Consider the following 19,106-nt stretch of genomic DNA (forward strand, 5'->3'; position numbering starts at 1 on the left):
TCAAAGTCTACTGATTTTGTCCATCAAAGGTCCAACCATTTATCTTCAGATCCTTACTATCAGAATACTTTTACTTCCCAATTTCTACTAAGTTTCTCACTGACCAGGATTTTGTTAACAAAGGTGGGCATGCGCGCACACACACACACACAAAGAAAATTCATTTTCCAAAGGCACTAAGTTAATTTTAATTTAGCACTTAAGACAAGGAGCTGTGCTCTCAGTTTTGTGTGAGAGATACAGAGCATTTTCCTCAAAATTACAGCTATATCTTTTTTTCCCCCCCCACTTCACAATGAAATTTCAAGGAATTAGTTTATCTGTAGATTAGTTTATGAATTGCACTAATTAATAACTGCACTCTTTGAAAAATATAATCAGCTGTTCAGCATCTGTATCAGTCTTTCCTCCCTCTCAAATCATACTCAAAAAGGAATAAAGCACACTGTGTTTCCTCTATAGGAACATAAGTGGCAATTTGAAACCTCAGAACACTGATTGCAATTGCTCACCAGCAGCAAAGAAACCCCAAACTGTTTGTATGGGTCAAAATTCCCAAATTGCCAGTGACGTTTAAATATTTCATGTTTGCATATTAGCCTGACTAGTCAATAATTTACAAGTTACCCATAACACTACTGCCTTGACTGCACTGCACTGTTGAGAAAAGATGATGACACAAGGAGAAGCAGAACACACCACCTGGCTCATCCACGCCCCATCTTACTTGTGGTGAGGTCTCATTAAGTTAGATATAAATTGAAGGAAATACTATTATGTACCACACAGTGGATTGAACTGACCCGCAAAAGCTGCTGCTGAAAAAACATAATGCATGAGTAAATTATCCACAAAAATGGATATTTAAAAAATATATCACCTGACAGATCTTTCTTTGGGCTTAAATGTGTATAGGAAACTTTAGAATTTTAAGCAATTAAGTAGTCCCAGATAACACAAATTTATATTTGAGCATATTACATGTTAGTGATGTAAATTACAGTTTTAAACACTATGGGATTTTGTATTTACTCTAAAATCAACAATTATTTTTTAAAATCTGCACTTATGAGAAATTAAAACTTACTACATAAGTAATATAAAGTTTATTTGCCCAAAATAATTGCCTAAACTCCTTTGTAACAAAATCAAGAAGAAAAAAAATCCTAGAGGAGGAGAGGGTATAAAGTGTGTTTAAAGATCAGGTTATTTGATCAGGGATCATAAAAACAAATATCTCAGCTTCAATCACATGTAATAGCACAAGATTACTGTGGAGTGAAATTACGATTACAACATCGTGATTTAGATTATGTACATCCACACAGAGTGGGAACTTTCCTCTTCTTCCTGCAATGTCCAACCCCAAGAGCAATGAAAGAGAGAGGGAGCAAAGTCTTAATGTAACACTCTAGACAATTATTGCTGCTTTTTCCTTCTTTAAGCAGAAGGAAAGGGTGGGACAGATATTGCAACTCTTATGAGTGTCTCTTGAGAAAAGAATGCTGCAATAGAAATTGTGCTTGCTTCTTATCCTTCATTCCTGGTTGTATTAAAAAAATAAATAAATCTAACTTTAAGATGAATTATGGGTTAATTAGTCAGCATTTTTAAACATGTACGTAGCACTGTGGATAAATCTTACCCTGAAGATGATATAGTTCAAAATTCCAATAAAATATGAAATCTGAGATATAAAAATGAACAATAAAATCACATATTTTACACTACAAAACCAATAAAAGCTAACTGCTCTGTAACTTTCCAGTCAATATAGCAATGCAATCAAATTTATAACTTTAGGAAGAAGGATCAAGAAGGTCTGAATAAATTATTTAATGAAGTATTATAGCAAGAAACACTCGAGGAAGACAGTGGATAAACAGAAATGTAATTGATTAGCTAAAGAAAATACTAACAAACAATTGTTAAGAATTAAATGCTGGGGCATGTCCTACAGATCTGTGAGGGCAAATGCAATATTTACCAAAGAGCAAAACATCTTTGTGCCCGAATTTGAGTCTCTGCACATGACACACAGAGTATGTGGCCTTATGAGTGCTGAGCAGGATTGTGTGGGCTGGAAAGGCTTCTGTCCATCTCCCACCCTGTATCAGCACAAATACCTCCTGCAGTTGCAGCATTCCCCTGGATTCAGCCTCTGCTAGTGCAGTGAAAGGGGCTCCCAAATGAAGCTGGTTTGTACCAATGCAGATGCCTGTCCCAAGATCTATCTCAGTAATGGTTTGGGTTGGAAGGGACCTTAAAGATCATCTAGTTCCAACCCTCCCTGCCATGGTCAGGGACATCTGTCACTAGATCAGGTTGCCCAAAGTCCCATCCAGCCTGGCCTTGAGCACTCCCAGGGATGGGGCATCCACAGCTTCTCTGGCTATAACACTCTTACACCAACAGATTTTCTTCCTCAAAGTAGAGCTACGCTGCTGGTTCTTGAGGCAATACTTCACTACTCTATGGTTTTTGTAAACAGAGATTCTGTCATTTCAATAACCTTGTTTTGTTTTCATACCCTGACTCAGATCTGAAATGTGATGTAATAATTTCTGGCTCATGTTGACTTTTTTCTTAACAAAATGTAAGCAGATGTTACCTTTGTCCTCCGCTTTCTCTTGGAAGTTGTAGACACACGGTGATTCTGCAGTGCTGCTGGTAACGCATACAGGGGACAGACACAGGTGTTTAGCATTACCCTGGATGAATCCCCATCCTAATCTGATGGATCACTTCTTAACCTGTATCTGAAGTTCGATCAGTTCTAAGAAGCTTCTGGGCTCCTAATTTTCCTTGCCCTTTCACATAGGCACACGGAGGACCCATAGCATGTGTGACCTGCAGTCTCAAGTTACCTCTTTTCTTCCTTATCTGTTAGTTTTATATCAAATTTGCACAGGCAAATTTCATAATAAATTAATTTTATTTATTCAATGAATGATAATGATTTAAGCAATGCAGCCTTCTCATGGTTTTGCAGTCTAAAATAAATATATATCTTCAGTTGTGTATTGCTGGGTACTAAAGTTTCATCACATTATAAATTAAGTAACAGTTCTACAAAATAATTTGTTAAAATCAGCTAACAACATAACATATCCATGCTTATCCAAGGTACTGACCAATTTTGAGGCAAAGGTGTTATAAAGAATAACAAATAGTTTATAGCAGTGGTATTGAATTAAAAATAAAAATGAAATAAAATGTTTGAAAGACATTCTGTCACTAAGCTGCCATCCGGAGCTGTAGCCTGGAAGTCACTTATGGACGCCATACAGCCACGATGTTGTTGGCACCTGGCTATACTGAAAGCTAAAAATGTGAGAATAAGGGGGTAAAAGGGATGTAAAAACGCAGAAAGAGCATGCTGCTGCTGAATGCGCGTCATTTCATAGCCATAATTTAAAGTGATCAGAAGGGGGGAAAAATGAAGCACAATAAAAATGGAAAATGTTAGATTAATGACACAGTCATTAAAATAAAAAAGGTGGAGTTATATGAGGAATGGATCATATTTGAGTTATTGAAATTAAACAAGTTATTTTAACAATCATTTTAAAAATCACATTTTACTAAGCTCAAGAAAGAAAGTCAAAAAAATAGAAATCTTCATGGGGAATATTTCAAATTGTCAGTGGCTTTAAAAAAATGATTTAAGATTTTCTCTTGTATCTTCTCTTTCAATTTTAGAATTTTAGTTGCCATATATTATAATGGTATTTTAGCTATAAAAGTGGTTTTCCACTCACTGTTCTCTTGCCTTTCAAGGAGACAAACAGTTTTTCTTTCCCCTAAATGAGCACAATAAAATGGGTAAGCTGTCTGGGGAAAAACAACCCAGACAAACTGGTGGTATAAAGCTCAACAGAAAAATGTGGTACAGAGAGGAGGCGATCTAAAGTATGTTTACTGTATGCCATGCAATTTATTCTACTGGTCAGGTTAGAATAAGAGTTTCTTACTGCTGAATTATTGTTAGGTTCTGTTCAAAACCAACCCCATTGTTACCACTGTCCCTGACGCTGAACTTTAAAGAAAGTATGGGAGAAAAAATTGTATGCAAAACTGTAACATAAAAATAGTGATTTGGTTATAAATATTAGTTGAAGAGGCGTTCTTAAAATCACGGCTGGATCCTGCTACCATTCCTTACAAACCTGTTTGTATAAGTCTCTACGCATATCTATATGTATTTTTGTAGACTAATTTTCAGCACTTCGGCAAGCATTCTTCCATCTTCTTGAAAACCTTCCGGAAATATCAATGGAACTATCGCTTATGAAAAAGTTGATATCAAGAGTCAGCTAAACGAAAAATAGAATAAAAATGCAAACTACAGATGCATTTAGAAGAACCAAAGCTTCATAGGATTTTCCTCTCCCTAGTTGATATAAGCAAACCAACAGATTGTCTTTCTGTCAGGCAAACCCTGATGGAGATAAATGTAAAGGCTGGAGTGCTCGCCTAATTTTTACACACAAGCTGCAACCAGACCATGGATTTATGCTTCAAGGCAACCAGATTTCTCCTCGAGTACACTTAAACACTGCTGTTGCACTCAGTCCATCTTGTTTAAACGCCTTTAAAACCAAACACAGGCTCTGCCCCCCTCCTCCACTCCTACTAATTATATACTTTTTTGTTTGAAGAAGCAAGCCCTTTATTGCTCATAATTTCAGCTATCACTTGCTTGGGCACCTTCTGCAGATCAATAGCACATAGTTAAGTGGATGAAAAGGCTAAATGTGATTGTCATTTGCAATGCAAGGTTGCGTGTTTCCCCCCCCCGCCCCCTGCCTTAGGCTTTAAAGCGCTGCGCTTGGGTTTCATTTTAGAATACTAAATTCCCATTGCAGGTATACAGTAGCTGCACGTTCAAAGCCTTTTGTCTTAAATTAAATGTCTGTCATTTTTTAAAGCCAGAATACCGGCATAGGTTATAATAAAAACTAGCGTCCAACCTGCAATTTTACAGATTCCATTGCTGGTGGCCATACATCTTTGATGGCAAAACTACATTGGTTGTAGCGCCATAAAATCAATAAATATTAACCTTTTCTGACACTTTGTGCACGGATGCTTTATCAGTCGCTGTCAGGTGATAGAACAGTCAGTGATGTACTGTATTTTTCAGCTCAGAATCTATACCAAACTAAGAAATCAATGCAGATTAACAAGCCTTTAAATACAAAAATTGGCAATGAAATTTTGGTTCTCTATGATAAAAACTAAACCAAATCATGATACTACAGAACCATAAATTTATCAGAGATGCTTTTAGCCATGTGCGAAATATAAATACAGTATTTCTATGGCAAAATAAGTGTGCTTGAATGACATAGATGAAATAAATTCAGTTTTACATTTCATAACATATCTATTCTAGCTTATAAAAATAAAAACTTACCCAATTAGACAAACTCTATCTCTCAGTACCATTTAGTAACTCACAGTCCTTACTTTGCTGAGAGACATTCATAACACTTTGATACACTTAAAACCCAATTTCTAAACAATGTAAGCAAAAAAATAAAAGTTTACTAGAAAGTGAAAATCTGCCATTTGAGTTATCTCCAAACCCATATAACTGTAACAACAACCACATTTAGATCTGAGCATCTAGGAAGCCTAAGGCCTTTAATTACTGGAAAACATCTTGCTGTGTACAATCCATACTGTAGCAGGGTATAGCATTTCAACATAACAACATACAGACTGATAACTTGGATTGCTTCTATTTCTCCCTGTTCTGAGCATGGCAGATTCTTCTACATACACTGTACTTGTTTACCAGAGCGTTGGAAATTATGTTTATTTCTATGTAATTCATGTGAAATTTTTTATTAAAATAGGAGTTAGTCAGACAACATAGCCTTTTCAAAACACTTCAGACTTCTTAAAAACTACCACAACATCTTAAAAGCTTAGGACACATGCTCTAACAATTTTTAAAATATGGAAACTAGCAGTAAATCCTTGAACAACTCTGGTAAGTGCTAATACGTGTCTACTTATATTCAGACATTTTTGAAAAATGAGGACTATAATTTGGCTCTACCCATCCTACAGGGCCAAAGTCTATTAGAAATTATCTTATGTGTCATTTTAAAATCTATTTTCATGTTTCTTTCTAGTAATGCAAGTGGAAAACTAGTGTATGGGCAACAATTACCTTCTCCTGGTTACAAGGAACAGTACCTCAAATACTGATGTAAATTAGTAAAACCTAACAAAAATATAGATATTAATGTTCCACTAATATTTAGACCTGTAAGTGAAGTCAGTAGCAGGTACGCAACAGTATTCAGAAAAACAGGAAACTGTTTCGAGAAATGTAACATCCTGTTATGTAAATGAAAGCTAAATTCAAATGCCCTAGAAGCTTTATCATTATAAACTTTATATTTGAAACTGAAGCACAATTTTACATTTGCCATTTTTTTCTGTAACATCTGTACTTCTACATTAGTCTAGAAAGAGACCTATTTTTGTCAATCAGCATTAGGAGCAATCTGATTGCAAATTCTACAATGATTTTCTTTAAAAAATATTGGCAAAAATAACTTTAATCAGTTTAGTTTATCTATTAATGCGAATATGAAAAGATCTGCATTTATTTTGAAAATCCTAGGTAGGAAAAGAAATGAATAAAAAAGGCTGTGAGTTTAAGCAAAGACAAAGCCTTCAAGATGAAAAAACTTAAAAGAAAAATGTAAAAAATTTGAACATGCCTAAAAGTGTCCCATGTCACAATGGGGACATCGGATTACAGCGTTATTTCTGCAGATCGCACATCAGACTCACCGACATTGAAAGCAAACACTGACATTACAAAATGGATGATCTTCAGTCGTGAGCCATTCATGTACCTGCACAACCACCTATTGAAACCTGCTCCACGCTTGAGTCTTGAGTTTCCTAATATAAAGGCCTCCCCTCCCAAATTAACCATTTTTTTCCATTTTTGGTGAGAAGATGGCAACAAAGTTAGAATACTTTCAGAATGAAGAGTCCTTTTCTCTCCATCGAAATACCATCAGTTCTTTCTACTTTCCCCAAAACCTCAGGAATCTTACCCTGGTTGTACTAGCTTACAAACATTTACTCTTTGTGTAACTGTGTACTTTGTTAATATTCCCAAACTGATAAAAGCTTTTTTCAACTGGTGCCTCATTCTTCTCTTAGAATTTTTTTCTGTTGCACATCAGCCATCAGAACTGGAAATAGCTTTATTTAACAAAACTACTACATTTGTGGTTAATTTGATAATTATAGGCTTCTATAAATTTGCTTTAAAATTGTTATCCCAAGACATTCCGAGAAATAGATCACTTCCGTAGCTCAAAGGTTTGCAGAAATGACATATGCAATGAACAACCCCCCCCAACTAAAAGAGAGAATAGAGTACAGTGTTCCCCTGCTGTCTTACCCCTCCTGATCTACAGTACAAGTAAGGCGGTACTGTACAGATTACTAAGATTTCATTATTTTTATACACTGATAAATCTCTGACTTTGTATGTCAAGATTTTTGCCTGAGCAGGTGGAAGCAAGCACAAGCAGCTCAGCAAATTTTACGGACAATTTTGACAGTGGCTGTATTTGCTCAGAGGAGGGTGGATTACAAAAGAAAGGGTCAACAACCAATAATTTAATACTGAATATTATTGGAACAGTAAGGATCAGATTGGATATAAGCAAAAATTTCTTCACAGAAAGGGTTGCATTGGAACAGGCTGCCCAGGGAAGTGGTGGAGTCACTAAAAGACGTATAGATGAGGTTCTTAGGGATGTGGTTTAGTGATAGCTTATATTTGGATTCAATGATCTTAAAGGTTTCTTCCAACCAAAAGGATTCTATGATTCTATAAATCCTGAGCAGAAGAGGTTAAATTGAATTGACCTGAAGTAGCTTTATCCCATGGGCATTTGTGGTGGTGGTAGGCACTAACATGTGAGGACTCCAGGCACTTCACAAAGGCTCCTCTTTTTTAATTTTTCCTTACTCATACATTCTAAAAACTATTGAAACTACTTTTCTAAGTGTAAAATTAATTTTTTAATAACCTCCAACCTCAAATTCTTCAAACCCAGTTCTGAATTTCAGATGTGTATGCTGAATCTCAAATCAAAGTTAAATTGAAAATGTTTACCTAAAAACTTCCAATGTCTCTTGAGATAACTATGAAATCAGGGGTTTATCTTTTTTTGCTATCACAAGATGCTTTCATTTTATATTTCCTCTAGATATCGTTACTTCCAAGTAGATCAACTCTCTTAAATCTTCTATAAATGGTGTTCCCAGAACTGTTATCTGCTATTACTTCCTTGTCTTTGAATAAGAAGTTCCATTTTGGCAAGGTATAAAAGAGTAGGGACATAGCTTAGAGTGTAATACAGTAGTTATCTTAATGCCTTTTTTGTAAGTACATTATACGTTATATTCCCAAACACTGTCATGCAACCAACTCTTTCCTTTAGCTACTGTACAACAGCCATTGATGAAACAATCTTCCAGCAACGATAATCTAAGCTTCTGAAATGTTATTTAAGCAGGGATTGTGGCAAAAAGGAATTGATCTTCCCCTTCAAATATCTGAGGAGTCCTCTCACCTACACTGCAGAAGCCCGTCCAGCACATTTGCCTCTGGATGTCAGACAGCTCCTGTACTTCTCACAGCTGAGCCACTGGCAGCACACCCAGTTAAACCAGCAGTGCCTTTGATCCAGTCATGTGGAGGTTGAAGCAGTAGTTTTGTATTATCTGAAGCCCAAATTTTTCATTAACACTCAGGTTCCTATGCAATTTATATGAAAATTGCACTCACTTTAAGGACCCTTTTCATTATCAGAGACTATTACATGAAAATCATACTGTAATGACTCAGAGAATGAAAACATCTGTGTTAAATCTGCAGTGGTTTCTTTAGTACAAACCACTTCTTTGACATTAGATATTGATGAGCATGCACTCTTTCCAATAAATGCAAGACCTGCATAAAAAATCTAAAATTCAGAAGACATGCTCTCTATTTTCCCATATAGAAAAAGGGGTTCCCCACTAACTGGTCTGCTGGGAGCTCAGAGATATGATATCTGCTTCCATGGTTTTTTGACATGATACGAGAATTATAGACAGTCGGCATGCAATGTATTATATGAGATATAGTTTCATATTACGCCCTCATATGTTCACCAAGAAAGCGAAGCAATCTTTCTTCTGTGAGACTTCTACTGATCTTAATTTCCTTTAGTGCAAACAGTTATAGACAAGCTCCTCTTTGAACTGATAATTTTTTAGAGGTCATTCAGCCCATAATTTCAGGTCCTAGTCACTATCCTGATGGTCCTTCTTAGGAAATTGGACCCAGTGGGAACGTTTTTTCCTTCTGCTTAGTCTATGGGTCAGCATTTTCCTTCCCTTGTACTTCTTAATTCCCTTAAGTGGCAATTATTTAAGGCACAGTTAGAGAAGGTGCAATCTACATTCATCCAATAAAACCTAAATATTAAAAAGGACAGAAAAATCCAGCATGGTTACTAAGGATATATGGGAGAGCATTTAGCATTTGAAAGGTACCAAAGATCTGGTAAATGAAAAGATGAGAAAAATTATGAAGAACTATTGGAAGTAAAATAGAAATTAGAAGTACAAAAGAACAGGTGTATGAGACAGACAAGGCACCCTACTTCCAAAAGGTCAAGATCCAAGATGCCATGTCAAGAAATTAATGGAAAGTCGGTGCAGGATACATTGGATCAATGAAAGCAAACAAAAAGAAAGCCCAAAAGAAATTTTTAAAATCAGCATGGAATGCCAATGATTTGTGATTCATTGAAGCAATTATTGCTGAGGACTTCTCTTCCCCATTCGTGACCCGAAGCAGTAAAGCGCTGAGCACACAACGAACATTCAATCTAACACTAGCCACATTTGTTCTGGAATTATTTGCTATTATTTGTGCCCATCTTGTGTAGTAACCAAATTTTACATAACAAGCAAATAATTCTTTTGTGTAATTTTTTAAAAAGTTGAAAATTCAGGCAATGACTTCCAAGCAAATCAAAGCAGATTTACAAATGTTAATTGTTTAAGTTATTTATCAAGAGTACACTCTTTCAGTGCGGGTTGTTGACATGTTGGTAGCATCTCAAAGGAGGAGAAAATTTAAGTGTCCTTTAAATAACGTACAACCACGGTGAAAGAAACCAAGAGATGGTGGCATTATGTAGGCAAAATAGACTCTGCTATGCAGTTATACTGAAATATAGTGCCCCCAGATCTTAGAAGTACTGTTAGTTCAAATGCTCAAGTAATGAAATAATTTGTTCATAATTGGGATGCCACCATTGTGATATTTATTATTTATTTATAGGTATTTATTATTTATATTCTCATTGAAACACAATTCATATAAAATTATTTATATTATTCATTAGCAATATACAATTATTTAAAATATTTCTAGACTATAAATATATATTTTATGTAATACATATAAAATACTTATGCTTTATATACTATATACATTAAAAATTTAAAACACATTTTAAATCAACATTTTCATATTCTTCTACAACTTGCGTATTATGCTTTACACTTACATTAACAACAAAAAAGTGGTTTGTATTTCTTAGGACTCCAGCATAACTTCCATGGATGATACACCAAGAGATCCACTCTTAAAAGAGCTTCTCCTTATAGGAAACCAATTTAAATGTTCAGAATATAGGACAATCTCCACATAAAAATATCTTGAATTACTCCCATGCACTATATGCCTTTATTTTTTTTATTCCTTCTACAAGATTCATTTTTTTTGCTTGTTTGAAAAGTTTTCTTGATGAACCCTGATATCATGTGGGGTATTTTTTCTATTTTACTCTGAATTTTAATACGTTGTTATTTATATTTACCACATACTATTATGCATATATATTTTCTAGCAGAATTAAATATTTTTTGTCTTTCTAGATGGCTGTCATGTCTTAAGGGCTTTCTTCTGTACTTTACTATTTCAGCCTTGCTTTAAAAGTTTTATGTTAGGATATCCTATTTTTAGCACCAAATAGGCAATACTATGTCTCATTCTTATGAAGGATATTTTATCTATTAGTGTAATGAAATAATAGGTTGGAGTAAGATTACCTTATTTTCATCAGTGAACCTGACAACCTTGAAGAGGCAACAGTCTCTGTGAATACTAGTAGGGATCCAGCACATGGCCACCAACGCAATGAGTTTGCAAGGCAGATGCCTGTTGGAGGGTATTTTGAGGGCAGAGACAATCCTAGAATCACAGAGTAGTTTGGGTTGGAAGGGACCTTCAAAGGTCATGAGCAATGAGCAGAGACATCTGCAACTAGATCAGGTTGCTCAGAGCCCCGTCCAGCCTGGCCTTCAATGTCTCCAGGAATGGGGCATCTACCACCTCTCTGGGCAACCTGGGCCAGTGTTTCACCACCCTCATTGCAAAAAATGTCTTCCTCCTGTCTAGCCTGAATCTCCCCTCCTTTAGTTTAAAACCATTATCCCTTGTCCTATCGCAACAGGCCCTGCTAAAAAGTCTGTCCCCATCTCCCCATCTTTCTTATAGGCCCCTTTTAAGTACTAAGAGGTGGACATTAGGGTTCAACAGATAATTCCAGAACGAATGAGGGTTCCTCTATCACTGTGCGTGGCACAGCCCCCTCCCAGGTCAGTTGAATGGTTCCCCACTCTGGAAAATAGGATGTCTAAGGGAGGAAGGACAGGGAAGCAAGAGCACACCAACACCCAGATTAAGTGCTTAGACATGGGCAAAGACATTCAAGCCATTAAAGAGTAAAAGCTCACCCCACAAAAAATTGGTTGCCCTCTGATAGCGCTTCATAAAGGAACTACAAGTAGGAAATTGACAGAGCAGTGGGCAGAAAGGCATTGCCAGAATGCAGGATTGTGATTAAAAATGCCCTTGGTGCAATACACAATATAAAAACCACTTGTGTGGAGGCCCTGCAGCTTAGCACCAATAATCTGACGGAAAAATGGTGCACAACACGGCAGATGTCATACCTCTACTGATCAGAGGCATTCAGAGGTGTTCCAGACTTTGGCGTAGGCAATATTTTCCTTTTCATTTAAATCTATGTTCCGAACATTTTTTGTTTAGTGAAATTCATGGTCTTCACTCATATCTGAGCATGCCATCCACTTACAGAATACAAATAAAATTAATAATGATTGGTTTTATATATTAGATGATGTAATACTTGCATTGAAATATTTCAACACCTTCTTTAATGTCATTCAGCGGCAATATATACTGACTGTTCAGGAAAAGCAACTAAGGGGCTATGAATGGGGTCCCTAAGCTCTTCAAGACCAGCAGCAAAAGCTACATATTAGGGGAATAAAATAAATTAAAAAAAAAAAAATTAAAAATAGTTTTGTGACCTCAAAAAAATACTGTCTATGGAAGCTCTGCTAGGCATACAAAGCCTTCTATTAGAAGACAGTTATAAAAACAATCAAATGACTTAGGTTTTAGGGTTTTTTAAAACGCAGATTAATTTTTCCTGAAACACAATAATGCGTAATCTACATAGGTTATAAGGAACCTAGCTCTCTCCTTTACAAACAGAAAATCATTTATACTAGGTTTTTATTTCAAGCACAGACTAAAATTATTATTCTTCACAAAAGAGGAAAGGGAGTGCCTGCCAATCAACATGACATGCTATTGAAAGACTGGCACTAATAGCTATGACAAGAGCAAACCTGTTTAAAGCAGAGCTGCTGCTGTCTTTTTTTTTAAGTATACCAGCCATCAAAAATAATGTTTTATCTGACTGCAAACCCAAGCAATACTCTGCTACTGTAAAAGCTCCTACCTGATTTGCTTATATCTAGCAATGGCAGATTTTTAATAGTGTTTCAAATTACAGCATTTAAACTACTTCATTTAAACAGTGATAAAGAGTAAGAACATAACTATTCCAAAAAAAAAAAGTTAAGTATGCTTGCAAACAAAACTTTGTATCCATTCTTTAGAGGCTTTACTTAAAGTATGAATTACAAGTTTGCATAGGTACTCAACTTGCTTATATTTCCATTATTTCATAGACACATAGTATTCACTGATTTTATATTGTTATAGTTTGATGAATTCAGAGGGCATAAGAGTAAACAGGTATTTATTATTTCATTTTTTCTTTTCAACTTCATATTTTCTAATAAAGAGTCGGAAGATGCAAAAGAAAGGACAAGAAAAAAAAAAGAAAGAAAATAAAAGTATAAAAGCACTAGGATACTAGTAAAATTGCTATATTATCAGGTTATGTGTCTCCAATTCACATTCTGAATAAGTCTGCGGTTTTCACTTGGTAATACAGTTGTACTTTGATAAAATCACATAATAGATCACACCATAACTTTTAGCAATCATTTTTTTCTCTTAATAATTTGATAAATGTAGCTGTCAAATGGGATAAAGATCACAATTTTATTTGGGATTAACTATGTGAACTTCCAGAATTCCATTCATGAATATTGCAACTTTTACAACTGATAGGATCACAATTTTGTCCCTTGTTGATGATGTAATCATGTTGTGGGTTGCTAGTACAGCCTTGTTTCTCAAAAGCTAAAGAAACTGAAAGAGAAAGGTGTGGAAAGCACAGCCTTTTGAAAAGTGCACCTTAAAAAGGCTGGCAAAGATGTTCTTCAAACATACATAAAAGAGACCTTGTGGTAAACTTTTCTCATTTTCACTGCTCTCTGGGAAGAACTAAAACATCCCCTAACTCTGTTCCACTAATCTAAAAAAGAAAAGGGCAGGATACAGGCCCAGCTTAGTGAACAGATGATTAATTGAACTGCCTTTTCATCGACATGAGATCTCAGGAGCCAATAACACAGTATGGTAACTGCCAACCAAAAAGGCAGAAATTCTTAAGGATTCTTCAGACACCTCAACTAAACAAATAAATAAATGTTCCAAGGATTTAACAACATACCAGAAAAAAACCTATTTTAGGCAAGTGTATTTCTACTCAGGTTCAAAGAGACTAAAAATTCAGCAGTGCCAATGGGAATGTCATCTCTGCTGGAAAGAACAATTTGGGGACGCATGTCTCCTCAGCTACCCCTTTGCTATCACAACACCTGAGCACCTTAGATTCACAAACACGACCTTTGCCAACAAGCTGCAGGTTAACACTTATTTACAATTTAAGAACAAACAGGACTATTAGATAATAGTCTGACTTCTGGTATATGAAGGCCCCTTAAGTAACAACTAATTAGTTTTGCAGTGAACCCTGCAATGTCGGGCTGGGTTCCTAAAACCTATTTTCCAGAAAGACGTCCAGTCTTCTCAAGGTTCAAAGGAATGGAACAGGGATATTTCTTTTCTTAGTTGTTGCCAGAGCTCAATCAACCTCATATTTAAGTGTTTGCACCTTGTTTCTCCTTTCAATTTGCCTGACTAAGCTTTCAGTAGCTGATTTTTCTTAGGCTTTTCTCAGCTAGATTAAGAGTAGCTCATGTCTGATATTTTCTCCCTGTGAAGCAACTCATACTCTGTAATCAAGTACCTATCTATCATTTTGGTCATGAATTATGTAACTCTTCACGAGCACCAAGTGTTCAATCACCACGTAGGCAGCCAACTGCCAAAACACGATCATCACAATCTTTGTTATGTGGATGCCCAGCTCCAGAGGCACCTATAATTTTCTCAGAGGCAACGGCACACAAAGCTGTGCTTCCCAGCATTCCCCAAAACACATCTGTGCAGCGAGGGGAAGCGGCTCATGCTTTTAGTTCTGTCAGGATCCGTAAGAGCAAGCAATCCTCCACTCCTACTCGCAGGGTATAGAGTGGCAGAGTCTCTCAGGGCACACCAGATAACTTGAGTGCTTTGCAAGCGTAGTATCACTTTCAAAGAAAAAACAGACTTACCAAAGAGTACAACGAATTGATTTTTTTTTTTAAAGAAAATAACTTCCAACAAAGGTTTTATACAACTATTAACTCTAAATTAAGTAAAACATCCCTGAGTTTTCTCTTCAATATCTTAAGCAGTTCCCTAATCACGTAGTTGACTGTTGTGAAGACATTTTCAAGCAAAAGCTTTGTGACTCGAACTATCTGCCATTGCACCTATTTGGCACATGGGAAAACTCAGACAGAGAGCAAGCCTGCTGTATCAGTCGCTCAGTGAAAAAACGGGTTATTCTTATCTCCTAGAGCAGCGCTCATTCTTGGAGATCTTGGTCACATTTAACAGTGCAGCACGGAAATAATGATACAGAAAGAACATTGCATAACTTTGAACATGATCAGAAAAACAATAATGAACAAACTGCTCCTCTTCTCTCTGAAGTGCTTTTTGCCTTATGGCCAGTTTAGTATCCACAGAAAACTACTGTGCACACAGTGAGTTGCCATGGTCTCTGCAGCTATTGGAATAATGGAGATGTCAAGCCACAGATATTAGGCTCTTTGGATATAAATAATGCATCATAATAGTATCATAATGTTTGTAAGACAAGAGCTCCTAAACGATGAACATATAGTTCAAACTGAAATTATCCCTGCCAAGCAATGCTGCTCCAAAGCAGACAAAGCACTGAGAAAAAGACCTGGACTGCTGATTGGAGGTATGAACCTTCCCCTGTCCCACCTGTCAAAGTATTCAGGCTCAGTTCAACTCAGTACTGAGATGCAGCATCAGTTGGAAGAAAAAATCATATCCAAGACTCATGGAAATGTAATGCATACAATAATAAATCCAAATATTTCTTCAGCTTACTTTGAGACTCTTCATACAAACAAGTCCACAGTGAACAACTCATAAAAGATTTTCTTTATCAAATACTCTCATTAAAAAAAAAAACATTAAAATGATAGTCATCAATATGGTATGAAAATTCACTCACTTACTGTATTAATTTTCCATTTGTAATGACAAATTTTCAGATTTGCATATTGATAACAAGAATAATATGAAAAGCTTCCACTGGAACTAGATTTCCATAACTAAAACATTAACTGTAGGATTCCTGAGCTTGCTGGCAAGCCCACTTGTGTTCTAGAACAGATGTAAAAATCTATCAGTGGTCTTAAATGTGATTTTTTTAAAAGAAAATAAACAAATATTGTGAATAATCAACAATCAATGGATCTCTGCCTTTTTTAAAAACAAAGTTTAAATTTCAACACAGACCTAGAGAAAATGGGTCAGAGAATATCAAGAAACAGGCATAAAGTTCTCACAGAACAACACACAATGGCATTTCAAAAACAGATTTGATGATTTGTGTAAATACTAGAGGTAAAATATATAAATTGGTAGCTGAAGTGTAATCTAGCCAATTCGATCCATAATTTTACGTGGAAATGCATGTATCTCTCTGTTGGTTTGTCTGCACTGAAGACCTGCTGTTCAAATGCAGTATATTTTAAAAGGTAAAGACAAAAGTATTCTCAAGATTGTTATATTTTTTAAATGTAAAATGGTACTTCATAAGATTTATAAGGAATAATAGTTGCATGATCAAATATCTCCCTCTATGACAGAACCTATAGCCAAAAGGGGAAAGAAGGTCTGAAGACCTGGTTTTGTGGTATTTCCATATATCAATTCCTCACATTATGCAGGATTTACAGAAAGTGCTGTCACCTATCAGTTACAGTACCATCTTTACTCATGCAGAAGCTAACTCGTTCTCATTCCACAGCCTCTCCATTAGAAAGGCAGCTTCTTCAAGTTCCTCACTGCCACTGACCCCATAAAGCAGTATGGCAGTTGCCAAAGAAATCTAAACAGAAATTACTATTAGCGCATTATAAAGGGCGTTAACCTTGAATTAGAAATCCAACTGATAATCTGAATTGCACAGATGATAAACAGACTTGATTTTTACTCCCAGCCCCATCCTAAAGGTACCACACAGCTCCCTTCTCGGTGGGTTGAAGTGGAGGAGTTTCTGACTGGTCCTGGAAGTGGCTGGAGTTGGTGTCTGCCTCTTTGCCACAGTGATGAGACTTATGCTATTTTTATTCCACTCAAAGAAGCAAAGGGGCTGGTTTTCCCGTTACAAAGCAATATTAAAACACAAAAGACTGACAAATATATTTCGGTTAAAAAAAATCGATCTTATATGACACTTTACTCCGATCATCCTAAAGGGTTCTATGTCATGTTGTGGATTCTCTGCGGGTGCAGCCAATGACCAATAAGTAATCAGTAACGCTGGACCAGACACAGAACAAATCTTGTTTTGATAAGGAATGTTAGCCAGGGCACAGGAGTTATCCCCTCGTTCCTCTAAAAATCTGCTCTAAACCCTTTAGCTCTCAAATGTCCAGCAGCCATAAATGGATTGAAAAGAAGAAATGAAAACCCCTTTAATTTAACTCTGATGTGAATGCACAATTATCACCTAGGTCCTGCTTTAACGGTGTTTCTTCCTGAAAGGAAAATACAGTATCACCCTTTTAGTGATGGGATGATGCAAACAATATTTCAACAAATGTTGCGTACCAATTCTAGGCTACCCTGGCAATAATTAGGGGACAACCAGTTCTCACTAGTACTAATATGTTTGTACAGTACCCTGTTTCATGCAAGGGGATTTCTACAGTATAAGAATGAATGTATAGAAAATAGATACTGTTAGTATACAACATGCTGATGACAGTTTTGCTGTGTTGTCAAGACAAGGAAGTTGAAGAGTTTTAATCACAACATGCTGCAATGAGCAATTCATTTACCTACATATATAGTCTTGAACAAGTAACATGAAAACTTACACAGACTTTGTAATTTTGGAAAAATGTTAGTGATTCTACAAATGTTACATCTATCTATGTTATCTCTGTATATCTGTTTATCGAAAGCATTTTAATTTTTCTCATTATTTTAGGTGAGATTATTGTAGTAAAAATCCATTAGTGTCTGATTTGAATATTCATTCACTTTAGTGAGAACTATGGTGAAATGTGATCAGATTTCTGACCTATTTTGAAATTGGTATTCTGCCAACTGGCATTTTGTTTGCACATCCAGATATTATCCACCATATGCTGACATGACATGATGATTGGTTCCAAAATGAAGTGGAATACTTGGCAAATAGAAATATATGGTACAAATAATACACTGCCTCTAGTCAGGAAAGCAAGCAGTCATTTTGAACAGACTGAGAGGTTTTAAAATAACTGGAGTGTGCACACTGCACAGAGCTGAATTAAAGCTCTTGAGGTCATGGTTTTTTACAGGTATGAGGGTCTCAAAAATTAAAAGATCAATTCCTCACAGCAGAAGATTCAAATCTGACACAGCAATACTAATAGTTTAACTTCAATAGAAGATTAATTTGCATCTTAAGGAAAATTTGGCCCACATAGCTTCTTCCTCCTCTGGATTCCCCAACTCTTTCTTCTCACCATCTGTTCTCTTTTCCCCACTGCTCTGACTTGTCTTCCCGCCCAGTGATGTCTGAGTTATCTGCCTCTCCTGAGTTAAGATCACATTTCATTCAAGCTCCAGCCTAATGTTGTATTACTTCTCCTAACCTCTTGCCATTGAAACTTTATTTTTTTCCTGAGTTGATGCCCCCACTGAACTTTTGCCTTCTATTCTGAACTGTAGAATCTCTAAAAAAATAATCTCATTCCTAATCAGGAAACACACCAACTTTCTTCTTTTATTTTCTCTTCCAAAGCAATGTTTCTGTGTTGCATTCCTCCAGTGACTTCCATGTGTGTCCTCTCTAATGTAAAGCCTCAAAACATACACGTAAGTTATTGACTCTGCTTTCTGTCTTTTAACCTTGAACACTGTCTGGTTTTTTTTTGTAATGAAATCTACAATTTTTTAAGCAGTAAATCAATTTGCCACCGTATTTCCTAAGGAATTTTGGTTTTCTGTTCCTGGGGGAACAGGGTGGGCAGAGGGACAATACAGATGTTAAAAAAATATATATTTCTCTATAAAAGCTCAACTAGATTTCAAAATAAGGCATCTAAATAGCACACACTTCTGATGCTTATGTATTAAACTGCAAGCTTTACTTGTGAGACATGAATGGATTTTCAGTGCTTAA

At 36.0% G+C, this 19,106-nt stretch overlaps 1 protein-coding gene across 3 annotated transcripts in view; it reads right to left on the reverse strand.

The window, feature by feature from the left end:
• ZNF407 (zinc finger protein 407) overlaps positions 1-19,106 on the reverse strand; it is a 349,389-nt gene that overhangs the window by 82,756 nt on the left and 247,527 nt on the right. The window lies entirely within an intron of this gene.

Source organism: Columba livia, chromosome 2 (assembly GCF_036013475.1).
Source record: "Columba livia isolate bColLiv1 breed racing homer chromosome 2, bColLiv1.pat.W.v2, whole genome shotgun sequence".
Classification (NCBI taxonomy): domain Eukaryota; kingdom Metazoa; phylum Chordata; class Aves; order Columbiformes; family Columbidae; genus Columba; species Columba livia.